This window comes from Danio rerio, chromosome 14, assembly GCF_049306965.1.
Source record: "Danio rerio strain Tuebingen ecotype United States chromosome 14, GRCz12tu, whole genome shotgun sequence".
Lineage (NCBI taxonomy): Eukaryota > Metazoa > Chordata > Actinopteri > Cypriniformes > Danionidae > Danio > Danio rerio.
The window spans coordinates 16,240,001-16,265,238 of record NC_133189.1 but is presented as its reverse complement, the minus strand read 5'-3'; the positions used below and the strand labels follow the sequence as shown (position 1 = coordinate 16,265,238).

At 35.8% G+C, this 25,238-nt stretch overlaps 1 protein-coding gene and 1 long non-coding RNA gene across 3 annotated transcripts in view; one reads left to right on the top strand and one right to left on the bottom strand.

Annotated features, from left to right (window-relative positions):
• Positions 1-25,238, bottom strand: part of rraga (Ras-related GTP binding A) — a 143,651-nt gene that overhangs the window by 105,619 nt on the left and 12,794 nt on the right. The window lies entirely within an intron of this gene.
• Positions 15,152-18,854, top strand: LOC108192157 (uncharacterized). 2 transcript variants are annotated; one of them, XR_012389649.1, is made up of 6 exons: positions 15,152-15,201; positions 15,329-15,390; positions 15,856-15,922; positions 16,697-16,749; positions 16,860-16,975; positions 17,749-18,854. It is a non-coding gene; the product is annotated as an uncharacterized lncRNA (long non-coding RNA). The 2 variants fall into 2 exon arrangements; XR_001800996.4 differs by lacking the exons at positions 15,152-15,201; positions 15,329-15,390; positions 15,856-15,922 and having other exon boundaries at positions 16,648-16,749; positions 17,749-18,826.

Below are 25,238 nucleotides of genomic sequence, written 5' to 3'. Positions count from 1 at the left end.
GATGAAGAGTTTTGTTTTGTGTTTACCTGATAGTTAAAAGTCACTTGACGCAGAAGTATAAACCAGGCTTAAGTCAATGCAAACACGAGAATAGACATCCTGCGGCGTGGCGCGAATTGATTGTTTAGCGAGTTTGAAGCGATAAACGCACGTTTGGCTCGATTTCAAAAATCTGAACTGAAGCGGACATTTGCGTCGCGTAAACCAATCAGGAGCTTGCCCTTGTGGGGCGTGATTGTGACGTACGCCTGTTGTTGGTGTCATGGGGGAAATCTTCAAGCCGACACCGACAACAGTGCCTCAAACTGGGCTCCATCCAGGTTAAGTTTCTGGTGGAGTTTATGAGCTCATTGAGCTGGATGCACCTCTGAAAGGATCTAGTGGACTTGGACACGGCCCTAAACGTATCAACGCTCTTTTTGAGCCTTCATAAAACATATAAACACTTTTAATTTCTTAATAAAATCCATGTTATCCATTTAACAATGAAGCTAAAGTCACCGGGCAGACAGAAGCTCTACCCATCATGTGAAAACGCGTCCGTTCTGAAGTGAATTTGACGAGCGAATGAGGCGGATTTGATACGTGAACGATGCAGGGTTTGATGTGCGAATGAAGCAAGTAAACTGAAATGTTTACGCGGCTATTGACGCGCGTATATCCGCATCTGAAGTGAACATATAACAGAGAGAAGAATTCCTCATTCTCGCCATCATATGGATTTACTTTCATCGCCAAGACATTGGCCTCACAGCTCCGTAAATGTCGGTGTCATCACTTGTTGATCCGTGATCGGTAAAAGTAGCTTGTGTGGACTGCGCTATTAGAAAGTAGCAACTTTTTTTTTTCAGGTCTTTTTGTTAGATCGATTCTATGAGATCAGTTTGCCTAAGCTGATACTTTGAATCGAAAGAGGCATAATAACATGATTTATTTACTTTGCATGTTCAAAAATAATTGAGGGGATTTTTTTAAAAACAGTATCAGGTGTGACTGGCAATGTTTATTTTTTGTCTACCTGTGATTAGTTTAATGAAATCGCATCTTAATATAAGCAGGTATAAACAGCAAGCACATGCTCTCTCTCTCTCTCTCTCTCTCTCTCTCTCTCTCTCTCTCTCTCGCAAGATGTAGGAGAGTGGTAAAGGTTTGGTGGGGTCATGAGGAAGACTGATTTCTACTGTCTACTAAATACTTTTTTTCCTTCTTTCCTTACATTTTTGGATTTATTGTTTCAAATAAATTGGTGAGAGAGAGAACGGCGTCGTTCGTGGATGATGTACATCTCTTTTATTTGACCATAGTGTCAAGTGCATGACAGAACAAGGAGTTAAGGTGGAAAGTGTGCCACTAGCCATGGGAGAACAAATCGGCTTTGAAAATATAGTTTCGGAGTCTAGGATGAACAAAGCAGTAGTTGTTTTTCTTAAGGAAGAATACTTTGTCGTGCAGCTTATTGAGAGTAGTGTAGTAATTAGTGGGAGTTTTTGTACCGTACTACCTTTAGTTGCATTAATGAGTAATGAGTTTTTTGATGCTTAATGAGAAAATGGAAGGGCCTTTTGAAGGCCTATTAGAAGACAAACAAAGCAGATATGATGATGACGACACTTTCTCTCAGATGTCAGATTTTTCCGAAATAGGTTCTTAAATGCAGAACAGTAATCTTTAATATCTACAAGAGATAAATAAATTTTTGGATAATACTATTGGAAGAACAGTTGAAGTAGAAGATTTTTTTCCCAGATACTGAAAAACTTGTGAAAATGGTTATTAGACTTAGTTCCTGCTCCCAACCTGACTTAATGTTCAGGCAACGCCATTTTCTCGTGGCTGCAGTAGCAGTTGATTTCAGACCACTGGTGAGTAGACTATAAACATTTATCCAGTATTTATTTTTCGGCTGTTTGTAAATACCGGAAAACACTGTTATAGGTAGTTTTAAGCCCTGTGCCTTGGCATGTGAGCTCGCTGGTTAACCTGCAAGATTTGAATGGTGGACACAATCTCTTTTAAAGTGCCATGACACCCCCCACTATCGGTTAAAGTCTACTTTAGAATTTTTTCAAAAGATGCATGATTAATGGGCGTGGAGCTCCGCGAGCATCGGGCAGGACTGGGCGTAGCCAGCAGGGGAGAAGGGGAGCGAACAACTGTTGATGACAGTTAGCTCACAAAATGAGACAAACCATGAGGAGACGCATGAGTTTATAGTTTACAAAGTTAAAATGCAAAGAAATGAACTGTGATTTAATGCCTTGCTACATTTGTCATTCGTATTTTCATATACAGACAACCACAATTTATATCATTATAAAGATAAGTGTGTTCATGTAAACCCTATAAATGAGGACTTCTCCCTCAATCCCTGTATCCAGCAGACTCAGTGCAGCAGGTCTCCTGTCTATTTTAACCATTAGCCCTGCTGGTAATTTGGAGGATTTAGGCAAACACAGCAGCACGGCGATGTGTCTGAATGCGAACGAACTCCTGATAAAAGACAGCGTCCGCCATTCTCTAATTCTCGTGCTGCTCTCCCGACAAAAATGCTAGCAGCAAACACACAGCTTTGCTGTATGATCGGCCCTGACAAGATCGCGGGGAAAAACATGCAACAAACCCTGTGGATCATGGAAACAAACACATATGAGCCTTCATGAACGGCTAAATACTGTGTGCCGTGTCTCACAGCTCGGGCTTGACTCTGGCAGATCTGGCAGGTCTCATGAATAATTAAGCAGCCGGCTCTTCTCATAGGATAAGAAAACTCCACTATGAAAAATAATGAGAAACCGACGCGTCATCATTGCACTTGCAGTACTGCGCTACGTCGCCGATTTTGATCCCGCCCTAAAAATCATTTTAAACCCGGAAGCTGAAATTAGCTGACAAAAGCTCAACATTATCCAGTTTTCCCCACAATTAAAGCTGACAGGTGCTAACAATGTCTTAACTGATGCTCAACACACACAAATCTGTTAATATAAAAAAAAAGTTCTCCAGTGTGTCCTGAACCTTTAAATATATGTCTGTGAAGCATGTTCCGCGGATGATTTACTGCGAGAAAAACATGCTTTAAACGAATCGCGGCATTTTCACTTGACAACAAGCATTTTTTTTTTTTTTTCACACGACATGCATTCAAAGCTGAGGCGGTTTCATTTGTTAGCCCCTTCCTGCTCGGTTGACATTGAAACAGCACCAAATCTAAACTCTCTCTAGGCATTTACACAACGCATTTTCAGCTGTGTAATGTTATTGCTTTTTTCCTGAGCTGATTATTTGTAGATCATAAAGCTTACTTTAAACAGTCCATGCTATTTTAAGCCTTTAATACAGTTCTGTCCTGTTCAACACATTCTAGGTTGGTCACAGTATGCTGTGGTTTCAGTGGAGCAAAAAGGCTGTGAGGACAATCATAATTTATTTTAGTGAGTGAATTTAAACAAACTTTTAAATTTGTTTAATTTTAATACAGCCTTTGTTTGAATAAAATAAGCTGAATGAACGTTTAATGCAATTACAAGTAGATACATTCTGACAATGTTTTATTTTGTTTCAGATGCCAGAAAGGCATGAATTAGAAACGTAAGTATTGTACTTTTAACTGTGAAAAAAGGATGATAGTCTAACAAATGAAAACTATATGCTACAATTGTTTTAGATTTTTTTAAAATAACTAATTGCCTTTAAAGAGCACTTTTAAATTCACACCAATCTTGCTCAATTAACAAGTACAAATGCACCAGTTAAGTTTAGCTGTTAGGAGTTTTGTTCGGAGGTTTATTACTTAATTCACTTGCACAATCTATATTTAAAAAGTAAATCATAAAGTAATGTGCTCTTAAAAAAATTTTAACTTTCAAAGCACACAAGAGTAAATTACACAAGGAATGAAGCGGTTTGTTTTTTTACTTGTTTTATATTTCACGTTTATTTCAACTTCAATCACGTGGTGGGCAAAAATCTCACAGAGAGCGTCTATAATGCTCTTAAAATTACTCTCCGAATTTGATGAGCATCTTCAGGAAAAGGAACCATGTTGCTGGTCAGCTTTTGGCTGAGTTCTTACGTCAGATTAATGTGGGTTTTTTGTCTACATGAATCTACATATTGCCTATTATTATCATCATCTCTTTTATTCTGGCCCTTTTCTGCTTTAACCACAGAGTTATTAAACATCATATTTGCATTATATTTTCTTTCATTAATAAGATGTCTGTCACGAGGACCCATACTATCAACTTTCCATAGGAATCATCTGCATCAATGAAAAAAGTCCACAGCTTAACTCATCCAGAGTGTTCATAATCTTTCATCATTCAAACAGAACTGCCTCAAGTCTTTTGTTGTCTTTTCGGACTCATTAATCCCCTGCTCTTAAATTAGACAAAGTGTCATCTTGCTGTTACAGTGTAAAGGTAAGCTTACAGTTACAGATCTTTATAATAATTTTAATTACTATTTATTTATCATTGTGTAGCGTACAGTTTACAGATAAAATTTCTTATTGATTTTATCACGGTCCGACAGAACGGTTTTACGACTCCTGGCTCCAAGAAATCTGGATTTTCGTGACAGCTTAAGTTGTTCAGGGGGCCTGGATAGATAAGCAGGAAAACTTCAAAGACATTCCTGCACAAATACACTCACACACACACATACACCCCCACGAGGCTGTTCCGACAGAAAGAAAATGAACTCATCAAATCCAAAACCAGCACAAAACCAATGTGTTATGTTTTGTAAACTTTATATCTCATTTCTGACTTTTTTTTTTACCTGTGTAACCTCTCTTATAACCTGTATGCATGTTCCATTTAGGCCTTTGTAAAGCATAAATATTGTAAGGATATGAAAAATTATGTTGATGTACTTTCAACCCCCCCATGTTTGGTACTGATGGGTTTCTGCTGACATTTTACAACACATGATGCATAGATCGAGACCATAACTCGCATTGCTTTATTCTTTAAAGCCCTGTATTAAATGCCTGTCCGCATGCTTTAGGCGGACGCTCAAATTTGCATACGAGCAGCCCAGAGACAAAGGAAGGTTCGCGCGCAAACTTTCCCCTGAAATTATTGGTCAGAATGCTGTACGGGTTGTCACGTGACCCGCAGGTATAAGCACACTTCCCCCCAAACATCTGGGCAGAAAGAGAACGTCCTAAAAAGGAACATCATTGACGGTGGCCCTCGGGCCACACGTGGCTTTCTAAGCCACATGGACTTTTTCCCGCCACGCTTTCTTTATTTTCCGGCAAAGTAAATTCAGTTTAAAGTTTGCGATCGTGTTCGTCCGAACTGCATTACAAACTCCACGCATCAAAGGACATCAAGAGTAGTTTTCATCACGACGGAAGAGAGACGCATAAAAGAGACCTCCAGACATGAAAAACCAGGTGATTTTAGTTATGCGATTAAGCTGTGCCCCTTTTATCAAAAAGGTGTTTTTTATAACCTTGGTGGTCCGTAATGGTGCGTGTGGAACTGAAAGTTTTGTCACTCTTTTACCTGAAATCTATATTTCCTAGCTTTACTATGTCTCTTTGCTGTTACACGTTCTATAGACCCGATATCTCCACGTGGTTTACCTTTGTTTTGTGTTTAATGTATGTTTGTGCGTTTGTTTGTTCGTTACGTCTGACTAGTCAATAAATTCCCTTATAATCAAATGAATTGTATTGTTTGCCTCTTGAGAAAATGTCACTGAAATACAGATTCCCCTGCCTAGCTATTATAAGTTGTTTAAAACTTTTGAATGATTAATCTACTTCACAAGAAGTAGCGATTAAATTCCCTTTTTCTAAATGAATTGATTACCGTGTCCGATCGGAAGAGCGGCGGCTCTGCTTTAGTTAGTTTGGTCAAATAACAATAAATTGATCCGGAATATTAAATGATTAATAATAATTCGTTATTGTTGATAATTAATATTCATAATCTGGGAATCCGCTCGGTCGCGCGGGCATGATCATTTACAATCATATGTTTTGTTTGACCAAATTGACTGAAGCTTAAGCCGGAATATTACTAATTAAGAATAAACTGTTATTGTTGATTATTAATATTTATAAAATGAGCTAATTTCATGTTACATTGTATTGTGAAAAAAGACCCAAAATTACAGTTTATATACTTCATTATATACTTATATACTTAGTTCAGTACATATACTTGTGTGATAGTAGAAGTTCATTATATGAAATCATATAAAGAATTTTTTTAACTTTAACTTTACTGTGTTCTACTATATGTTAATGTGTTTAAAAGGATAGTTCACCCAAAATGGAAATTATTTTACTCATCCTTAACTTGTTCCAAACATATTTGAGTTTCATCCTTTTGTTGAACACAAACAAAGATATGTTGAACAAAGCTAGAAATCTGTAACCATTGACTTCCATGGTATTTGTTTTTCCTACTATGGAAATCAGTGGTTACAGGTTTTAAAAATATCTTCTTTTGTGTTCAGCAGGGAAATAAAAAAGAATCACTTAACTTGAGAGAGAGTAAATTTCCAATTTTGTGTAAAATATCGCTTCAAGTCCAAATGTTAAAACAAGCTTTCATGCTATCATATTAACAACATATTTTGTGAGTATTTAAAACTGGGGTCAATGTTATTCGCTCTTGTTTGAGTAGATGCACTTAAGAGAAAAGTAGGCAAACTGATATTTAAGTTGTGTTGCACAGCATTTGTATTGTTTTGTTGTATTTTGAAAAACAAAAATAAAAAACAACTCTGTGTATTACTTGTGTTGATTTTTATGCACTTAAAAAGATAAGTGGAGTAAATGGACATTACTTAAAAATTTTAGGGCAACCAGTTTCCTTTTATTTTTAGGTAAACTCAACTTATCCAGGCTTAGAGTGTGGTAGCTGGAAGGGTATTATTTATCAATGCACAAGTTAAAGGAATTGAATTTTTATTCATTAATGTTTATGTACTATATGTTGGTTTTGAAAGAATTTAATTATTCTTAAAAATAAAGAGTCACATTTCAAATATGATAATAGTGTTTGTATAATCATGGCTGGAGATTGGAACTACTGAAAATGTTTAAGTTGATAAAAATGGTAAAGAGCCTAATTTTCAGTCAGGATGTGTACTTTTTAAAGTGATAAAAGAGCACAATTTAATTGATATTTGGAGAATTAGGAACAAAGATAAAGCAATATGCATAAGTTAAAGTAAATAATACTGAAATTAAGGGACTAGATTAGATAGATTTTATACGTGCAAGTCTTTTAGTAGTAGAGTGGTAGATGCTGCTATTGTCCCAAGTGGTTTTTCAGACCATCATATGGTAACTATAGATATAAATAGGAAAACAACATCTAGAACGCAATATTATTGGCATTTTAATAAAAAAAAAAATTGTATAATAATAAGTTATTCTGTGAGAGTTTTACACATCTTTGGGAAAAATGGAGAGTAGAGAAAGATAATTACGAAACTAAAATGTTAGTGGTGGGAAGTTGAAAAGGTGCATACAAAATTGTTTTGTCAGAGTAATGAATCTCAAATTTCTTTAAAAAGTTCAGGATGCAGTTAAAAAATAGCAATGTGAAATAGGGCACATAGAAAACATGATGTTAGACAATGAAGAAGGAACTGATAAAAGTGAAAAACTACATAAGTTTACAACTACATAATTTTACTAGAACAAGGCAAGGCAAGGCAAGGCAAGGCAAGGCAAGGCAAGTTTATTTATATAGCTCATTTCATACACAATGGCAATTCAAAGTGCTTTGCAAAAACAAGAATAACAGAAACAAGTAAAATAAAAATAAAAACAAATAATAAAAATGCGTAAAAACAAAACAAAACATAAAAACAGGTAAAATGTGATATAAAAGAATGAAGAAGAAGAGAAAAACATGATAGTGCAATCTGTCGGACGCCGCACAGAGCTCATTCAGTAAAGGCACAGCTAAACAGATGTGTTTTCAGTCTTGATTTGAATGTGCCTAATGTTGGAGCACATCTGATCATTTCTGGAAGCTGATTCCAGCAGCGAGGGGCATAGTGGCTAAAAGCCGATCCACCCTGCTTTGACTGAACTCTTGGAACTTCTAGTTTATATGATCCTAATGATCTGAGTGATCTGTTAGGTTTGTATTCAGTGAGCATATCTGTAATGTATTTAGGTCCTAGGCCATTTAGTGATTTATAGACCAGTAATAATACTTTAAAATCTATTCTGAATGCAACTGGCAGCCAGTGTAAAGACCTGAGGACAGGTGTGATGTGCTCTGATTTCCTGCTTCTGGTCAGAATTCTGGCTGCAGCATTCTGGATGAGCTGCAACTGTCTGACTGTCTTTTTAGGAAGACCAGTTAGGAGTCCATTACAGTAATCCACCCTGCTGCTGATAAAAGCATGAACAAGTTTTTCTAAATCTTCACTAGAAACAAAGCAGCTGATTCTTGCTATGTTTTTGAGATGATAGTATGCCAATTTACTGACTGCTTTGACATGACTATTGAAACTCAGATCTGACTCAAGAGTCACACCAAGATTCTTGACCTTATTTTTTGTCGTTTGACCTTTAGTGCCAAGGTACGCATTTACCTTGAGAACCTCATCTTTGTTTCCAAACACAATCATTTCAGTTTTCTCTTTGTTTAACTGAAGAAAGTTTTGGCACATCCAATTGCTCATTTCATCAATGCATTGGCAGAGGGTGTCAATGGGGCTGTAGTCATTAGGCAGTAAGGCTAGGTAGATCTGAGTGTCATCAGCATAGCTGTGGTAGGAGATTTGGTTCTTTCTCACTATTTGGCTCAGAGGGAGCATGTAAAGGTTAAACAGGAGAGGTGCCAGAATCGAGCCTTGTGGGACTCCACACGTCATGGGTGTCCACCTCGACCTATGGTCACCTATACTGACATGGTAACCTCTACCTTCAAGGTAAGATCTAAACCATTTGAGGACCGTGCCAGACAGCCCAACCCAGTTTTCCAGCCTATCCAAAAGTATGCTGTGATCGACAGTGTCAAATGCAGCACTGAGATCCAACAATACCAGCACTGTTATTTTACCTGAATCTGTATTTAGGCGTATATCATTGATTATCTTTATAAGAGCGCTCTTTGTACTGTGATGTGCTCTGAAACCAGATTGAAAATTGTCTAAACACCCCCTGAAGTTTAAGAACTTGTTAACCTGGTTAAAAACAACTTTTTCAATGATTTTGCCAATAAAAGGGAGATTTGAGATTGGCCTGTAATTGCTCAATAGGGTGTTATCCAGGTTGCTCTTCTTCAAGAGGGGTTTAACAACTGCAGTTTTAAGTGAGGTTGGAAAAATCCCTGAGAGAAGTGAAGCATTTACCACTTTTATCAAAGTGGTAAATAAAGTGGTAAACAAGTCAAAAATGCTTTAATAAGGTCATGTTTTTGCACTGTTAAGGATATGGATGCACCTTGTTCCTGATTTTTATTTTTTAACTTGAAAGAAAGGGGGTTCAACACAATCATATGCTTCATTTATGATATCCAAATGGAAAAATTACGGACAATCCAAATTAAATGTAAAAAAAAAAACTGCTGTTGATTTTTACTCTGAATTATTTAGTGCTGAGCAGTGTGATGAAGAATGTGCAATGGACCTTTTTAAAGATCTTCCTAAGTTGCAAACTAAAAGAGAAAACTTGGACAGTAATATCGGTTGGCAAGATTTTACAGATGAGTTACAACAACTTTCATTAGGACGTTCGCCTGAAATTGATGGAATAACTACAGAATTTTATCATAATTTTTGGAACATTTTGGGAAAAGAGTGTTTAGAAAATGGAGTTCTTCTAAGTAGCTGCCATAGAGCAGTTTTGTCTCATTTAGCAAAAAAGGGGGATTTTACTTTTTTAAAGAACTGGAGACCTGTTTCACTGTTGTGCACTGATTACAAAACACAAAATGTTTAGCAAATACGTTAAAATGATATTTGGAAAAAAATATTCATGGTGATCAGACATATTGCGTACCTGAACAATCTATGGACAATCTTTTTCTTTTGAGAGATTGATTTGAGTTTTTAAAAAATATATATTAATATGGGGCTTTTAGCATTAGATCAGGATAAAGCCTTTGATCGGGTTGACCATGGTTACCTATTCAGTCTTTTCAGTCATGTTTTAGTGAATATCAAGATGTGTCTGTACTGATGAAGGTAGGAGGAGGGTTAAATGCCTCAATCCCTGTGAGAAGGGGAATCAGGCAAGGATGTCCACTCTCTGGCCAATTACACAGCATTGCTATTGAACCACTTTTAAGAAGAATACAACAAAATCTTAATGGCTTTTTAATACCTAATTATATAAATTGTGATATGATGTTATCTGCTTATGCTGATAATATAACAGTTTTTATACATTGAGAAGATGATGTTAATAATCTCACAAAAAATAATAATAATAAGTTGTATGAAAAGGCTTCAACTGCAAAAGTTAATTGGAACAAAAGAAGCATATGCAGTAGGTCGATGGATAAAAAAAAAGGCTTCCTGATCTACCAGGAGAATTAAAATGGGGAAAGGAAGGTCTTAAAATTTTAGGTGTGTTTTTAGGTTCATCTAGTTTTTAGGATAAAAAATTGGGAGGGACTGCTGCAGAAGTTGGTGGCCCGATGGTCCAGATGGAAATGGCTATTACCACAAACGTCTTACAAAGGGAGAGTTTTGGTAATAAATAATCTGGTAGTGTCTACACTATAGCATAGGATGGGTTGAACCAACAGAGGAGTTGGTTGCGTCTATACAATAAATAAATAAATAAATAAATAAATAAAGTAGAAACTGGTAGTTTTTTCTGGACTGGTCAACATTTGATTCGTGCAGCACAACTGTATTCGCCTAATTGTGAAGGAGGACAAGGATTGATAGACATCAAAAGTAAAATTCAAGCTTTCAGACTGGTTTCAGCCCAAAAACGTTTGTGTAAAAGCAAGTTATCATGGATTTAAACTGCTTGTGCAATCTTGAGAACAGTAAAGGGGCTAATTTATGATCTGCACCTTTTTTGGATACAAACTAATGAAATGGATTTTACAGGAATTACATACATTTATAAATCAGTGACACAAGCATGGAACAAAACCTTCAAGATTCAAAGAATATTTCACATTCCTAAATACTGGGTGTTGGAGGAACCCCTTTTTTATAATCCAGTGGTTCATGGCACATTGATATCTTCGAGGAGTGTACAGAACAATATTATTAAAAGGAACAGTACAAACTTAAAACATCTGGATCATCATGTATCAACGCTGCGTACGTCCAAAAACTTTGCATACGTCAGGTTTCACGCTCAGAATCGCTCACGTTTGGATTTACTAACAATGAAATGAATGTGAGAATGTTCATTGTTCCACGCCAACTTCATGCTTGGCGCACGTACATTTGTCGTGTGTGTGTTTTATTTCCATTGGCGACTCCTAGAGGCAGTTGTGTTAAATTGCACACTACAAAGTATTTTTGAGCTGTGCAATGGCAGCTGACAGCTGTTTGGGACGAGTTCATCTGCATGTCTAGCAGGTATATAAGGTTTCCATACCATACAGTTGACCAGCCAAACATTAAAGCGCAACATGCAGCGATCGCCGGTTTTCCCAATGTAATCGGAGCACGCACATTGCTATAAAGGCGCCATCTGAAGACGAATTTGCATATGTGAATCAGAAACATTTCCATTCAATAAATGTACAAATAATGTGATGCTCAAATGCGCTTAACATAATACACACACTTATCAATGATTCCTAATTGTGTTCCTCGTGATGGAAGAGTAGACAAAATCCGATATTTAGTGGGGGGGGGAAAGTAGAACGAGTTCATCAGACGCTGGATTCGAACCGCATTCTTAAATGATAGTGTGAAAACATGTTTCCATGTGCATTACGAGCTACGCCACTGATACTGATGTAATCTTCCCTCTTTAGCTTTGTTGTCTCTGCCGATCAAACGGATGAAAATCACTCAACTAGCTTATTCCAACGACAAACTTGCAAATAACACCGTTTTTCTCCAGTCTACCTCCGATGGGAGCACCTCCAATTCACATTCTGTTCAAAGTTTCTCTTTTTGCTTGCTTTTGCCATTACTTTTTCGCTTGGTTTTGCTAAAGTAGAGTCATTAGCATATTCAGGAGGCAGGGAAGGGTTTTGCGCTCGTGCAAAGGCGTACAGTTTCACGTTCATTTGGATGTACAAAGAGAATATGCATGGGATTTGGCGTACGCAGTGTTTCAAACATCTGATTTTTTTACTGCGTACGCACATTTACAGCTTTGTGTGTACGCAATGTTTTAGTATGATTTCAATGCAAGTCTTTGTACATGAAGCCCCAAGTCACTGTGGATGGATGGAAGTCGGTAGAGGACATGTTATATACAGGATTAAGATCCCATTGTTTGGCTACACGATTCTTGGAGGAAATACACTCTTTTTTTGCCTGAACAGTATAGAGCGATTTTACAAAAATAAATAAACAATAAACTAAAAATTTCCGACCCAATTTTCCTTTGAGAGATCAATGGAGGTCCCTGTATAAGTCTCCTCTTGAGAGAAAAGAACTGGAGATTTGCAGTGGAGACTTGTTCATGGGGTGATAGCTACGGCAAACATGTGCCTCATCCTAATCCAACAGTAAGAGGGGAGTGTGTTTTTTTGTTAAAGAAGAGAATGTAGAACATTTGTTTTGAAGTTGTATACGACTGGATAACCTTTTTTAATGTTTTAAAAGAAGGGCGACACAGTGGCACAGTGGGTAGCACGTTCGCCTCACAGCTAGAAGGTCGCTGGTTCGATCCTCGGGTCAGTTGGTGTTTCTGTGTGGAGTTTGCATGTTCTCCCTGCGTTCACGTGGGTTTCCTCCAGGTACTCCGGTTTCCCCCACAGTCCAAAGACATGCGGTACAGGTGAATTGGGTAGGCTAAAGTGTCTGTAGTGTGTGTGTGTGTGTGTGTGTGCGTGTGTGTGCGTGTGTGTGGATGTTTCCCAGAGATGGGTTGTGGCTGGAAGGGCCTCCGCTGCGTAAAAACATGCTGGATAAGTTGCCGGTTCATTCCGCTGTGGCGACCCCAGATTAATAAAGGGACTAAGCCGACAAGAAAATAAATGAATGATGTTTTAAAAGACTGGTTTAGAGGTTTTGGTGAAACCTTTTCTGAAAGTATTTTTATAGGGGGAGTAAAGTACAAAATGCCAAAAAAGATAATATTTACTCTTTTAAATTATGTTATTGGTACAGCAAAACTGTCAATTTGGAAAACTAGAAAAAACAGAATATCAGGTGTTGGTGGAATAGATCCAGTGATAATGTTGAAAGGTTTAATCGCAAATAGATTGAAAATTGTATTTAGCTTCTATGTATTGGTGGGAGATCTAATAACATTTGAAGAAAAGTGGTCTCTAGGAAGGATTCTATTTTGTGTTTATGAAGGTCAGCTTGTACTCAATTTATAAAAATAATAATAAGGTAGTTGGTGCTAATCTTTATTTGGTTTTATAATAGACTAAAAGATTACTGAAATATGTTATGAATGAACATTTAATGGACTAAAAATGTTTTGCTAAAAATTGTATTTAACAAAGCTGTTGTAAAACTCTCTCTCTCTCTCTCTCTCTCTCTCCCTCCCTCCCTCCCTCTCTTTCCCTCCCTCCCACTCTTTCCCTCCCTCCCTCTTTCTCCCTCCCTCTCCCTCCCTCTCTTTCCCTCCCTCCCTCCCTCCCTCTCCCTCCCTCTCTTTCCCTCCCTCCCTCCCTCCCTCCCTCTCCCTCCCTCTCTCTCCCTCCCTCCCTCCCTCCCTCCCCTGGTCAAATAAGGCACCGGTTATAATGCTGAAAAAGGTGCAGATCTTTATTTTTGTAAACACTTTGTTTTTAGCAGTAATTTAATGCTGGGCATGTCATCGTGATTGACAGGTGTGATTGACAGATTTTTAGGGCTGACCGTCGGAGATTCGTCAGAAGACTGAAGTGTTATTATTCGATTTCTGTGTTATTTTACCATGATAAAATGAGTTGTTCAGCAGTAAACTATACTTTTTGACCTACAGGATCTGGTAGAACACTGTTTACTCTGTAATGCCAAGGTTTTATCAAGCTTTATTATATAAGTAATATGGGCAGTAATTCTCTTTATGGGTTTAAATAATAATTAGAAAGACAAAACTAATGTTTTGCCTATCACCACATAGATCTCCTTTTTGAGTTTCAGCATGCTATTAATGTTCTAGAAACCAAATCTTAAATAACAAATAGAGCTGTAAATGTTATGTATTATTTATATGCATCATGTATCGTTGACTTTTTATTTGAAAACTCCTTATAAACATTCAAATGAAATCAAATTCCTCTTTGTCAGATATAATGAAGGCATCAAATAAACCAAACGAAAGTGCAAAAAATAATAAACAATATACAAGCGATGTTTCAGCAACTGAAAGACATCAGTTGATGTATTAAAACTGTGAAGTTTATTGTACAAATTGACGAGGATTATTTTATATAGTGCAGGGTTGGGATGTTTAAATATCCTGTTTAGAAATCTTGCTGTATTTCTCTTTTAAACACCTTTTTTCCCACATGGTAAATTGTTATCTATTGTGTGAAAGGCTATATTCTGGGTACTGTTGATTGCTAATTAAAAAAAAAAACCTTTCTAAAATGTGTGTTGTATATTGTTCATATTTTACATGTGTTATTTTTACACTGTAAAAAAATTCCAGATTTTCACAGTAAATTACATTAGTATCGCTTCACAGTATTTCATTGTAAAAATTCACAGTAATATGTTGTATTCATAATTTTATTGTGAAATTAAGGCAGGTAGCATGATTACAACAAATTATTGTAAAAAGGGCCATATCTTTTGAATGGTAGTTATAGAAATTTAAACTTTTTTTAATTCAACATAGAAATTACACTAAAAAACGCTGGGTTGGTTTTTTAACCCAAATGCTGGGTTGAGACTGCTGGGTAACAAAATTGGGTTGATTCAAACTGTTGCTCCGAGTCCGCCTGACGACCGACCTGTTTCTCCGGACCTGTTCCTCGCCTGACGGCCGAGCTGTTGCTCCGCCTAACGCCCGACCTGTGCTCGCCTCACGCCCGACCTGCTGCTCCGCCTCATGGCCAGCCTGTTGATCAGTGGACGGGAAAGCGCGCATGGCATCGGAAGGAGCTTGAAAAGTATAAGGTAACTAATGAAACTAACGTGAAGCATGTTTGATGACCACTTTATAAACACAACACCTAGGATAATTTAGGAGCTTTTTATTGTAATAAAATGCCTTTTGAATGACACAGATTTTTATGTTGGCTAGGTGATGACAGTAAGTTACGTTACTGTGATTTGTGATCTTTCTGGGGTGTTAACTGTGAAGCAGTAAGTAGTATTTTTACTCATGTATTTCTTAAGTTTGTTCATGGATTTTTGTGACAATACTTTGATGCATAAGTGTTGAATTCAGCTTCTCTAACAATGTTTTTTTTAATCAAAATATATACAATAATTGTCCTGCTCTGCATGTACATTTTGTTTAGCTGTAAATTGAATAGCAAATGTTATTAATTTACTATGAGCATTTTACATTCTAGACGTGATTTGAGATATCTTTAATTAATCCAGTATGTAAGGGTCGTTTCATGCAAACGGAAATGTCTGAGCTAAGGCTAATTCCAACCTAATCATCTTCGACTCCAAAAAGAATAAGTTTGACCACCGTTTTATGTGACACCCTGGATAATTATTACCATTTAGGAGTATTTTTGTGATATAGTGACTTTTGGCTAACATGATCTTTTTTTACTTAATTTTGCTTAAACGCTTTTATCTGTTATTCTTTTTCAGATGGATAATTGCGTGAAAATCAAACTAAAAGAATGCAATCTTGAGGAGTTAATCCCCACATTTGAAGGTATGTAATAATATTTTACTTGGTTCATTGTAATCATTAGGGCTGCCTTTGTCTAAACATTTGTCTGGTTGACTTGTGATGTTCATTTGAAGCATTAGTTGAATAATTACAGATTTATTAATAAACCTTTTATTCATTAATTCATTTTCTTTTTGACTCAGTCCCTTTATTAATCTGGGGTCGCCACAGCGGAATGAACCGCCAACTTATCCAGCATATTTTTTACACAGCGGATTCATGCAGCATACATTGACTTTGCCAGTGTGAACTTTTTTTCTGCAACTATTGGGTAGCACATTCGCCTCATAGCAACAAGGTCACTTGATCGATCCTTGGCTGGGTCAATAGGCGTTTCTGTGTGGAGTTTGCATGTTCTCCCTGTGTTCGCGTGGGTTTCCTCCAGGTGCCCCGGTTTCCAAAGACATGTGGTAAAGTTGAATTGGGTAGACTAAATTGTCAATGGTGTATGTGTGTGAATGAGTATTTGTTTCCCAGTGATGGGTTGCAGCTGAAAGGGCATTCGCTGCATAAAACTTATGCTGGATATGTTGGTGGTTCATTCCATTGTGGTTACCCCAGATTAATAAAGCGACAAAGCTGAAAAGAAAATGAATGAATGAATAATAAATTTTTAGTTGACTAATGGTTATTCAATTCTTAGGGGGCAGCCCTAGTAATCATTAGCCACTTCAACATGCCAATTTGTCTTTGTCTGGTTATTTTTTAAAATCTGCTGTTCATGCAACCAGTGACATTCTCTTGTTTTATTTTTAGCACAGGAGTGAACCTTTCCTCGTTTTTAGGTCAATTTGAATACAATTCAGAGGGTAAGGATTCAATTAAAGGTTTCTCGATGCATAATGATGCATTTAATGCATAATGCTTGTCTTAGTTATTTTATTAACAATGAAAATGTTATTTTTATGTTTGTTATTAGGGTGGCATGGGGGCACAGTGGGTAGTGCTGTCGCCTCACAGCAAGATGGTCGCTGGTTTGAGCCGCGGATGTGTTTCCCCTCCACAGTCCAATGACATGCGGTGTAGCTGAATTGGGTAAGCTAAATTGTCCATAGTGTGTGTGTAAATGAGAGTGTAATGGGTTGCAGTTGAAAGGGCATCTGCTGCGTAAAACATAAAAAGATGACGATTTTGTGAAAGGTGTGATTTGGTCACAGCTATGGTTTCTCAAATTTTTAGTGATAAGATGCTTTATATAGATAGTGAATGCAACAAACTCTAAATGGCCTGTAAGCCAATTATTTTCATTAAAGGAGAAGTCCACTTCCAACAAAAAGATTCACACATAATGTACTCACCCCCTTGTCAACCAAAATGTTCATGTCATTCTTTCTTCAGTCAGAAAGATTTTTTTTTAGGAAAATATTTCAGCAATTTTATCCATCTTCATGGACTGAGATTGTGCCTCATTTTTGAAGTTTTTAAAGAAAATTTAAATGCGGCTTCAAATGATACAAATATGGTTGCAAACAGTCCCAGCTCAGGAAGAAGGGTCTTATCTATTCTCATTAAGAAAACACAATTAAATACTTAATAATTTCAAATGCTCATCTTGCCTTACTATTACTTATTAAAAAAAGTTCCTTAGGCAAACCTGTTGTTGCATTGTCATCTTCACTCGAGCCAAAAAATTGCAGCATAGTGCCATGGTCAGTGGTTAACTAATGCCAACACTGGCTGATAGCTTGGTGTATTATGGCCTTAATTGCTTCTAAAGGTATTTTAGGTGTTCTAAAGTTAACTCTAAAGATATTTAACTTTAACACTTTTGAGTTTATAATAAATCTTAATTCTATTTATTTTTTCAGATTGGGACCAATATTGCTGAGTATCTTCATCCATTGAATTCAAGAATCTATTGAGTTTCCTCATGTTCTCGTCCTTGGAGACCACCACTTCTTTCAAGCCTTTGCTCACGTGCTGTGCTATTTATTATTGCAAAGTACATTACTTGCTAAAGTGGACGTTTGCTATAAAGCATTCTACATCTTTGGTGTGAACTACCCCAAGCAGTGTTCCCTGGTGTGGCAGACTGTGGTTTATGGACATCCTGGGGAGGAGACACTAGCAGTAAGGGTTCTGCTAGCATTAATTTTTGCTGACAAACAGTAATCATTAATACTGCGACCTCACTGCTTCATTGGATTCTGTGTTCTTTAACTTGTACTTTGGATTGTGGGGGAAAAGGAGCACCCAGAGAAAATTGATGTTTGCACATAATTGTTAAAGGGAAAGTTATAAAATGTTTTCTTATTTTTTCTTAATATAAAATTTGTATTTTCTTAGTTTTTATTGTTTGTTTTGTTTTTTCAAGCTGTTTGATGCCTTTTTATTATTACTTTCACATATTTTTTTCTGCATTGCAGTTGATGATTTATATGAGAATATGTTAATGTTTGTGCTCAAATTTGTATTTTGAAGTTACTTTCTGACTTCAGTCATTTAGATGCATTTTCATTATTACTTCCTTATACTATTGTTTTTCTCTACTCTGCAATAACATTGCAATTGCCTCTTACTGATGATTACTGATTTATACATGATGCAAATGCTTTTGAATGTATTTCAAATATGCATTTTCTTAAGGTAATTTGTCTGATTTCAGTCTGATGCATTGTATACTGAACTTTAGTCAGTGTTTCTGTGATAAAGTTTGATAAATTTTCATAGAAATTGTCTTAACCCTTTAACTACCCTTACAAGAAAAAAAAAATTGGATTGCATTTCTCAACTGCTAATGTCGCTATTGAACACAATCAGTACATTTTAACACATGTTATAATTTCTAAAATATCAACCTCTACCAAATGATTGATATGCATGTTTATGGTAAAAGTACCAGAATTACCAGAATTATGAAAAATCTGAAAAATTATGTATAAGACCAATAAAAAAAAAAAAAAAAAAAAAAAAATATATATATATATATATATATATATATATATATATATATATATATATATATATATATATATATATATATATATATATATATACACATACATACATATAGGGTTGTAACGGTATGAATTTTTTACGGTATGATAATCGTCTAAAACAATACCACGGTTTGACGGTTTCACGGTATAAGGTATTAAATAGTAATTCTCATAGCAAAGACCCTGAAAAGAATAAGAACACGTTTTCTGACTGAACAAAGGTTTTATTTCAACAAACTTTTGAAAGAACCATTTTAATAGAACTATAGAAGTCTTTTATAAAAATAAACTGAAAAATTTCCCATTTTAATTAATTAAATTAGAAGGAATGAACAAGCAAGGTCTTTTAAGATTAGACAAAAATAAAATTAAACTGTCCTTCCTTATAAGCAGGATAAATGGGAGACCAAAAGTGCAATACCAAGTTTATGGCTGTAAACATGTATTTAAAGCGTTGTTTTTTTCAGTCTAGGTTGTGATGAAGAAATGTAAGCATGTTGAGATTTTCAGGACTTAATCTTGACCGCTGAGGTGAGAGAATGTGTCCACTTGTACAATGAACAAATAAAAAAATAAGAAAATAATAAATAATGTGTCAAAGTCCAAATAAACATGGTGCAAATCCTCAGTAAAAAAAATAGATATAAATATTTACTATACCATAAATAGTTACATAACTAGATTCAATATGGAACATCCTTAGGTTTTATGTGCCAGCATGGATATGGTTGTCTGTGGATATGGATTTGGATATGGTTGTCTGCAATGCAGACAAACAGCTGCACCTTCATTTGCGTCTTTTGAAAACAGCAAGAGCAGCAGTTCGTCTTTGCTGTGTCACTGTTTTGTCATGTTTCTGTGCTGCTGTGCATGCAAAAGTACTTAGTATGAGAATTATTTAATGCAAAACTTTTTTTTTTTTTGCGTTTTATTTAGCCGCGCATAAATGTATGCCTATCTCTCATTCCGTGTTGTTCAAAAAGCTCATTGATAGTCCACAAACAAAAGCGAAACCTATGCTTATTGGTTGTGATATAGCGAGTTTGAACCAATCTGGGCATGGAGGAGGGACAATGCATCAATGTATCATGTCTGGTTTGTCCGGAGACACAGTGACGAGCGTTTCTTTGTCAAATCAGCGTTGTCAAATTTTGATGACGTAATCGCACTGATTCCGGAGCCTCTGAAAGTCCGCGAATGTTATGTGATACAATATTTATTTTTAGCCACGGGCGGCTGTCTCGGTCTTTAAGGGTTAAAACCGTTGATATGCAATTGTTCATGGTATGATAATCGTGCACGTTCAAATCGTGGTAGACCGTCATACCGGTATATTGTTACAACCCTACATATATATATATATATATATATATATATATATATATATATATATATATATATATATATATATATATATATATATATATATTTAAGAGAAATATTTTGAACACTAAATCATCTTTTTTCTTATGACTTTAACAGTCATTATTTAAAGCAGTAAAAACATGGTCAACCATTTGGTAGAGCAGGCAGTCAAAGGGTTAATGCTGAGGTGCAGATGAGAAAAATCTCAAATTCATTTGGACACATTTTATCTTTTGTCATAAATAAAATTTCATTACTGAACAACTATGTATTGCTGTAGAATTGTTTTTATTTTAGTAATTTTAATCAGCAGTTTCTAGATTAAATTTCTGACCCATTTTGGGTTACATTCAACCCAGCAGTGTAGTAATTTTTAACTAATAGTTGGGTTAAAATCACAACCCAGCATGCTGGGTTAAACTTGTAACCCAACTTGCTGGGTTAAAGTAACCCAGCATTGGGTTTGTCCCTTTTTTACCCAGCGCTGGGTTACCAAAACAACCCAAATTGGGTTGTTTTCAACCCAGCAGTTTTTAGAGTGTAATACAAATTAGCTTTTATGCTAGTATTGGCACTTTTTGGATATTTAGAAATAACAGCATGTTATTGCAGCCCCAAAAATAAATTGGTTACTAAGATCTTTTTAGTTGTAGTTACTGCAACTTTATTTATTTTATAAGGTTAACATGAAAATATAAAATATATTATTATAATATTTATCGAACATAAATTTGTGCTTAGCTAAAACATAATAAACTAGAAATAAAAAGTAATTAATTAATGAAACCAAAGACTGGTAAACAGCCAAAACTATTTCAGTGTCAGGGTAAATGTCTGCTTTAGACTATTCATTTAGGGCACCTGTCATTGCCTGGAGGTCACTAATCTCAGAATTTAAAAAGAAAAAATATTTTAAAATATCTGTATAAATAAACCACAGATTAGATATAAACAACTACATTCTCGCATGAAAAACGGTTAAATCTTAATTTCCTGACACATATAGATCCATCGAAGCCGGGGCAAATGGCACAATGTTTAGCCTGAAGACAAGCACCTCTCACCGCATACATGAGTAATTAGCGCCGTAACCGCCTGGAGGTCAGAGATCTCCGCTATCAGCAAAACACACTTAAAATTACACACAATCTTTACAAACAAACCACAGATTTGAGTTTTAAAGAACTATATTCTCGCATAAATAACTGTTAAAACTTCATTTCATGACCTATTATAAGCAACATTTATAATAGTATGTGCCTTCTCATCCACCATAAGAGAACATCTTGCTGCAGCTTGGTGCGAAATGAATGCTGGGAGAAAAAAATAATAATTTTCAAAACACTCCAAACGAACTTTATTCTTATTGTTAAAGTCAGATATTTGTAGGGGTGTAACGATTTATCGTTGTACGATTTATTGCGATCCAAAAATGTCACAATATGCATCGTGGCGTTATGACGATTTGATTACGATATGACGTCCGTTTTCTCTTATTAGTTGAGCTGTTTGCACGTGAGCTACGTTCCACCTGCTGTCGCAAGTGAGTTCTGATTGCAGCAGCAGTGAAGTTAGCAGACCAAGATGAGTGGAGTTAAAATAGAGGATGGCCCATCCTCTCAAAATCAGACGTCTGGCAACATTTCGGTTGTACAGTCATTGCTTTAGACTCATCCGCTTTTTGACATGCATACTGGGTCAAACATAGCCTAAGTTTTAAAGTCTTCACAGTGATTTATATGGAACAAAATCAATGCCTAAAGTCTTGAATTAAAAAGCTTGTTGAATATCACAAACTGAAAAAAATAATACACCGTATTAACAAGTTCTTGCATTTCAATGACTTTAATTCCAGGGTTTGTATTTTTAGGTCCTGAAATTTAACATATCTGTTTATTTAAGCTGTGAATATTTCAATGAAAAATATTTCAAACACGTTTTCATACTTAAAAATTCAATAATTCATATTCAATTTTCAGATTTCACTTACAAAATTTTCAATACCCTTTAAAAATACGATGTATAATATTCAAAAGGTCATTTTCAGTTCATTTTATTTCAGTTCAAATATTCGCTTCCATAAATTCAGTGGATCAAATTCGACTGATAAAATTCAACATTACATCTGGGAACTGCAGGAGAAGCAATAGATTGCAGATTGAAGATCGCCAGCTGCTCTAGCTTTCACCAGCAGGTGGAGATGAAATAATGTAAGATTTTTAACCCAGTAAACAAGCGAGAAAAAGGCTAATAAAGGCAAAAAAGTAGCATTCAATTTTAATATCAATGCCTTGGACATTATAAATAATAAAAAGTATGAGTAAAATGAGTACATGAGGTTTTAGTCATCTATACTTGCCCTTATGTAACGGAAGCCAGCTGGTGATCGCGTAAAGCTCACCCCTCGGATCCAGCCAGGGACAGACGTTGTTCTGCAATCTTATCGGAGCTTGTCTCCCATGCTGGCTCGTTACCTGCTCGGACCGGTGCGGTTACTTGCACATAAACCGTCTTTTGATGAATATGATGTTACACATTGTCTATCTTTATTGACTCTTTCTTCCATAGACGCGAAGTATTATATTGACAGCTAAAGAATATAAACGTAAGAGAAACAGGAGAGGAAATATTATAATAATAATACTAAATAAATAAACATTGACAGGGCTAAGAACAATTACGAACAAAGATTTTCAAAACCAGAGAGATTTTATGAGAATGTCACAAAACAGTTTACTTGGAAATGTTAAACAGAGAGTTCAGGTATGATTTAAGGTTGGTTATGGATGGGGCGTTTGATTTAAAATAATATAACGTGCGAATGCATTAAAGGAGCGTCTTCAGTTATTCACACAGAACCGTCTAATATGGCATAGCTATAAGGAGTAATGTTTGCGCTGTTTAAACGCAGCTATGTCAGGATTGGGATAGGTTATACATTTTCATCATTTAAATTATTATTATGATTGTTAATATTATTATTGTATGACATGTATTTGGGCTATTGCGCTTAAATAAGTCATCTGTGATTCTAAATAATATTTCTATTTATCCTTTTTATCACTCTGCCTGTCTTGCTCTTATTTTTTCTAATTTTTGGGGTTCTGCCATGGTTAAACGTTTGCAAAATGTCTTAGTTTGTCCAGATTATTGTTTTATTGTTATGTAGCCTATAGGCGAGAAAAAGGTAATAACGCAAAAGTGGCAATGTCGCAGCCAATGATAAGTAATAAAATGAGTCGACTGTGGTTTGATAATAGGCAGTAATAACTGACTTTAATTTGTTTTTATTAAATGAGAAAACCGTTATTTATAACTTTTCAGCGACCGTTTGTACTTTATGATTAGCAATGTTGATCTTTTTTTGCAGTTATTAAACATATAAACTTATTTAAACTGGTTTAAACTTTAAATAGTTGTCACTTGAGCTAGTTTCATAAGATTAATGTTTATAATGCGTGGTTTGACATGCGTGGTTGAGGGGTTCCTGCAAAGCAGCTCAATGTTCATCCTCATGGGGTATTACTGAGCTTTAATCGCCATCTACTGGAGAGTAAACTGTTTTGTGACATTCTCATAAAATCTCTCTGGTTTTGAAAATCTTTGTTCGTAATTGTTCTTAGCCCTGTCAATGTTTATCTATTTTGTATTATTATTATAATATTTCCTCTCCTGTTTCTCTTACGTTTATATTCTTTAGCTGTCAATATAATACTTCGCGTCTATGGAAGAAAGAGTCAATAAAGATAGACAATGTGTAACATCATATTCATCAAAAGACGGTTTATGTGCAAGTAACCGCACCGGTCCGAGCAGGTAACGAGCCAGCATGGGAGACAAGCTCCGATAAGATTGCAGAACAACGTCTGTCCCTGGCTGGATCCGAGGGGTGAGCTTTACGCGATCACCAGCTGGCTTCCGTTACATAAGGGCAAATATAGATGACTAAAACCTCATGTACTCATTTTACTCATACTTTTTATTATTTATAATGTCCAAGGCATTGATATTAAAATTGAATGCTACTTTTTTGCCTTTATTAGCCTTTTTCTCGCTTGTTTAATGGGTTAAAAATCTTACATTATTCCATCTCCACCTGCTGGTGAAAGCTAGAGCAGCTGGCGATCTTCAATCTGCAATCTATTGCTTCTCCTGCAGTTCCCGGATGTAATGTTGAATTTTATCAGTCGAATTTGATCCACTGAATTTATGGAAGCGAATATTTGAACTGAAATAAAATTAACTGAAAATGACCTTTTGAATATTATACATCGTATTTTTTAAAGGGTATTGAAAATTTTGTAAGTGAAATCTGAAAATTGAATATGAATTATTGAATTTTTAATTATGAAAACGTGTTTGAAATATTTTTCGTTGAAATATTCACAGCTTAAATAAACAGATATGTTAAATTTCAGGACCTAAAAATACAAATCCTGGAATTCAAGTCATTGAAATGCAAGAACTTGTTAATACGGTGTATTATTTTTTTCAGTTTGTGATATTCAACAAGCTTTTTAATTCAAGACTTTAGGCATTGATTTTGTTCCATAGATTTACATACTTTGCACAACGACATGGATACCTCCTAATGGTGTTGAAAGAGTCACATACTGTATTTATAAGGTACAATTCACCCTAAAATATCATTCTGTCTTCATATAATGATTTATTGGCGGCCGCAAAATCACACATGACGTGAGCTGACCGTGAGCTGCTACTACAGAGGGCGGACTATGATAGACGCGCGCGCGTCTGCTTCAGTGAACAGAACCTGCAGGTTGTGTCTAACAGGTAATAAAGTACTAAACAACATTCAGTTTGTGGAACAGAGTAATCGTTCAGAAGCCGCGTGGGAAGTATGAACAGCAGTGGAAATAAAATCGAAAGCGTGCACATTATTTAAATAATCATATCGCATTTTAGAGTTATGATTACGACGAGCATGAACTCTTTTGAGTACCAAGGTACACAAAAAATGCACGTCAACATGA